The 5,283-nt window shown below is 25.4% G+C and overlaps 1 long non-coding RNA gene across 1 annotated transcript; it reads right to left on the bottom strand.

Annotated features, from left to right (window-relative positions):
* Positions 1–2,817: 2,817 nt before the first annotated feature.
* LOC126553764 (uncharacterized) lies at positions 2,818–3,888 on the bottom strand. Its single transcript, XR_007606579.1, has 4 exons — positions 3,642–3,888; positions 3,398–3,490; positions 3,129–3,330; positions 2,818–3,045 (listed from the first exon to the last, which is right to left on the bottom strand). It is a non-coding gene; the product is annotated as an uncharacterized LOC126553764 (long non-coding RNA).
* Between the last annotated feature and the right edge of the window lie 1,395 nt (positions 3,889–5,283).

The following is a 5,283-nucleotide window of genomic DNA, read 5'->3' as shown; positions in this document are numbered from 1 at the left end:
CGAGTCCATATCAGCTCCCCGTAAAGTTCTTATATTCAGAATACTATTTTTGAATCTACTGTTTGTTGTTAATATTCTTTATTTTATTTATCTTTCCTTCACATATATTAATAATACTGACTATATAACGAATACGTGAAACTGGTCAATTATGTAAAATATTGGTACAATAAAGGATTTCAAAGATGGGTTAATTATTTACCTACTCTGTTTTTGTATTTATCATGTGTGATATAAATCTTATGTATTTTTAAAATTTCAAAACAATTTTTAAATTAAAATTGAAAAACGTGTATGGAAAAAATGCCTTTAATCATGCACATAGGTAATGTATTATTACATTATTTTATAATTTATTATGTAAATGATGATGTGTTTAAAAGTACATTTTATAATGATTTACTTTAGGTGATGACTGATTGCTAGACCCTCCCTCTAATACTTAATTTCTATTCTATCGTGTAATTCTTTTGCATTTCAAATTTTTTTTTTTATTCGGCTGTTTTTTTCCAATCTGTCTGATATTGTTTGTTTATGATTCAATAAATTGACAATTGTGTATATTATAATACAAAATTTTGTATTTGTATTCAAACCGTTTTACGGATATATATTTTATAAAAATACTTATAGGTACTATGAGTGTTTCAAGTGTACGTTGTTTTGAGAAACTTTATATTAAATAGACAACTAATGTAAGCTTTCTTACACACGAATTATACGAAAGTAGTATACATTTGTATGTTCTGCGCACTTTTGACTGCGGAGATTGCAAATTTTTAAGGGGGATTTTCCCCCTCAAACTTTTTTTTCTCCGCTGTACTAGTAAAAAACACTGATTCTCAAAAACCATAATGTATGTTCTGCGCACTTTTGACTGCGGAGATTTTTAAAATTTAAGATATAGTTTCCGCCTTTAACCAATTATTTTTTCCCCTGTTACACACATAAGTTTAAACAGTGTATACACACTTCAAACTATTTATTTCCCTTGTAAGTTAAACATTCAGGTTACACAATAATTTCATTTTTTTTTTTTTAATAAATTATAGATAAAAGTCGTTTTATTGAATTCATTTCAGTTCAGACAGTTCAGTTAATATTCAACCATCGTTCAATCAGGTTCTGTTAGTTTTAATCAAGTTTAATTCATTTAAGTTTTTTTTATTTTTTTTTTTTATAAAAAATGAATTTTCAACAAATTAACAACAGTTTTTGTTCACTTGTTTCGTTAGTACGAAACAATGCATATCCTACATATCCAGAATTCACTACATTTATATCAAGATTGAAAACATTCAATTTATTTCCGTTGACTTCATCTCAAGATAAATACTCATTAGCTGAAAGCGGTTTTATATATTCAGGGAAAAAAGATATTGTTGAATGTTTTTGCTGCGGTCTTATATTGCATCGTTGGGGAAAAGAAGATAATCCATGGATTGAACACTCAAGATGGAATCCGAAATGTGTTTTTGTATTATTATCAAAAGGAAATCAGTTTGTTGAAAATGTAGTAAAAAAATATGGTAAGATTATCGATATTTGTGATTGTGATTGTGGATCTAGGTCATATGATACTGTTGTTTAGTTCATTAAATAAATAATTTTTTTTAACTTTTTATATTTCAATAAAAAAAAAAAAAAAAAATCTGAATTTAATAAACTTAAATGTGTTAATAACTTATCTAATACCTCTTGAACGTAAAGCCTGGTGGGATAACGCGCCTAATTTAAATTTAATATGTTAATGATTTTTAAAAAATGTTTCAGGTTCTATCGAATTAGGTAGGTAAGTATAATAACTCTTTACTGTTTATCCAACTAGACACTATACGTTCACATTTTTTTTTCTTTTTTTTCTTTTGTAACCTTACATTTGTTTAGTATATAACATGTATGGATAAACAAAACTTGTTAGTTTGAGCTAAGCTGTCTAGTGATCATATTCATATTTCTAGAAAAAAATACTGTTTACTGTTTTTTTTTTATTTTATCAATATGAATCCATCAATCGTTGTATCAAAATCTGTGTTCGATATTCGTCCTTTTAGTAAGAAAAGTGTAACCGTTGGACTTCTAGTTAATAAGCAAATTTCAATTATTATATTATTAGAATGTAAATTAACTAAAAAAGTTGTAACGTTAGATCTTGATCAGTGGTGTAAGTTAATGTGCGAAAACAATTTTAATACAATTATCGAAAATTTGCATACTCGTTGTAAACGTGTTAAGATAGCTGATAATTTTTTCTACTCTGTTAATGTAAACCAATCAACTATAGTTTTATATTCTAATGATAATTATATAACATTATCTCATATTGATCTTCATCGTTTGAAACAATTACAACATTGTATTGACTTGTATATTGTTGAAAAACAGAAAAAATTGGAATCATACCAAAAAACGTTTGATACAGCTTATACGTTAATTAAGTCTGACGTAAATGGGTTACTATCATCTTGTCAACGAAACGAATTTACAAATCAATATATTCAAAATTATGATTTCAGCTACAGCAATATACAAAGTGAAGATTGTTCATTTATGTACGAGTTATTACAATTTCATTTTAATTCATTGTCGAACATGATATTACAAGATTTAGTGATGTAATATAAAAAAAGTTTCTTAATTTATTTTAATTTATCGTTCTTGTAAAAAAAAAAAAAAAAAAAAATGTGAAATTAATACCACTTGTATACTAACTTTCAATATTTTTATTTTTATTTTTTTTTTGTTTTTATTTTATTTTTATTTTAACCTATAAATGAATTATTATTATTTTTTATTAATTTTATTAATTTTTTTTTAAAAAAATTTTTTTTTTATTAAATAAAATTAATCCAACACCATATCCTATTACATACATTTTATAAGTTTATTTTTTTTGGTTTGTGTCTGATTAGCTTCTTGGCGGGATGTCGCATCATTTTGTCGAAAACAGATTGAATGAGCGTCACCATTTCTTTGGCTGTAGTTAAATCATCCGGATGCTGTCCTGTTAAAGATATTTTGAGTGAGCATTCAGCATGCTTCCATCTAAAAAAGTTAGGTTAGGTTAAATTAATTTTTATTATAAATATTTCACTTTAGTTAAATATATATATTATTATTATTATTACCTATCTTGCAGAGCAACTTTATCAATTTTAGCACATTTATATGTGCTATAGTCCAGTAATCTACAGCCGTATTGTCTACAGGTGTCTTAACCGTTAATGAACAATCATCCTTTTTTATATTCAAGGTGTTCTCTGCATCGGTTGGTATAGTTGGATCTGTTATTAAATCTAATATTTTGTCCGTATAACAAATAGCAGTGCTCTATAAAATAATAATTAAATTATATTTTTTTACTTTTTCGTAATATGTCATAATTTATATAACTCACCTTTTTCGTCTTTTTCGATACTGGTTTCTTCTCCGGTTTTACAGCTAACCTTTTCGATGTACCTTTTTTTTGAGATGTTGTTGCAATATTATCCTATAATTAAAATAGACGATAAGCTGATGACGGTTTACAAAATAAATTTTTCATAAAATATTTAATGTCTTTTATTAAAATAATTATATATTATATTATAATAAAAAATAAAAAATAAAAAATAAAAAATAAATGTTTTTTTTTTACTTACTTCGGAAAATACAACCGACTCCTCGTCATCGCTTTTAAATGAGTAGCAGGATATTTTTTCAAAATTAAATTAATTTTATTAAAAAAAAAAAGTCTAGATTGTAAATCTGTTGAAGTAAACTGAATATACTGTATCGATGAGTCTCTTATATTATATAACCACTTCTACTCCTCCTCTTAAGTCTAAAATAATCAGTTCAGCTAAAACACTAACTAGAATAAAATTTGAAAGGTACGTCTTTTCAATTCGAAAAAATAGAATGTAATAACAAGTGCATTTGTATCTAAAAGAATGTAATTGACTTCTACATTTCAATGTCAGATTTGAAAGGTTATATACAATTTAGCAAGGTACGTAAATTTAGCAAGGTAAGATTAAAATTAAATAATTGGTGATAGTAAACATGAAATAGAAACGTACGTATATTTTGGAGACTACGCCGCCCAAATAGTTTAATATAAAAGCGGTTGTGGTAGTATTAAGAATTAGACATACAGCTAGTTCGTATGTAGAAATCCTGCATATTACATTACTTCATTCCTGTTGCCCTAAGCTGATATTAGTTGGTTAGATTTAGAATAATGAATATTAATATATTAAATAATTGGATTACGAATATAGTTTAAATAATCGTTTATATATATATATATATATATACACATATTTTTAAAGATTAAAAAAATGTATTTAAATAATTGGTTATAGTAAAATATGAAATAGAAACGTATAGTCGAATTTCCTGTTTATCATGACACGTACGTATATTTTGGGGGCTACACCCAAATAGTTTAATATAAAATGGGTTGTGGTAGTATTAAGAATTAGACATACAGCTAGTTCAGTAAAAACACTATGTAGAAATCCGACATATTACATTACTTCATTCCTGTTGCCCTGAGCTGATATTAGTTGGTTAGATTTAGAATAATAAATATTAATATATTAAATAATTGGATTACGAACATAGTTTTAATAATCGTTATATATATATATATATATATATATATATATATATATATATATATATTTAAAAAAAATATGTATTAAAATAATTGGTTATAGTAAAATATGAAATAGAAACGTATAGTCGAATTTCCTGTTTACCATGACACGTACGTATATTTTGGGGGCTACTCCCAAATAGTTTAATATAAAATGGGTTGTGGTAGTATTAAGAATTAGACAAAGTTAAGCTTCACTTACGCATAGACCGATGACATTGTTCTATACTTAACAATACATCGAGCTTGCTTTTATTATATTCAGTGAATAAATAACTTTAATTTCAAATTTCTTACACATACGACAAAGTGGACTTCGTCGTTGAATCGTGCTGAACCATCTTCACCAAGACCGTTCACTACAACTAGAAGCCAGTATATTTTTTTTTTAAGCATCTTCACGCTAACAGAAATGTAAGTACTATTACTTTACTACTATTAACTAGCTTTAAATTAAATATTTACTATTATAATTTTCCACTATAAAAAATGATTCCATTTAATAATGGTATTTTACATAATTTACACCACAAATAGGTTCATTTGTATCAAAAATATAACATGTATTTGCGTTACATAAATAAATAAATTTTAGTTTTTTTTTTTTTTTTTTTTTACACCACGTTAAAAAAAAAACGAAA

Source organism: Aphis gossypii, unplaced genomic scaffold (assembly GCF_020184175.1).
Source record: "Aphis gossypii isolate Hap1 unplaced genomic scaffold, ASM2018417v2 Contig00322, whole genome shotgun sequence".
NCBI classification, from domain to species: Eukaryota; Metazoa; Arthropoda; class Insecta; order Hemiptera; family Aphididae; genus Aphis; species Aphis gossypii.
This window is presented reverse-complemented; position numbering and strand designations above follow the sequence as displayed.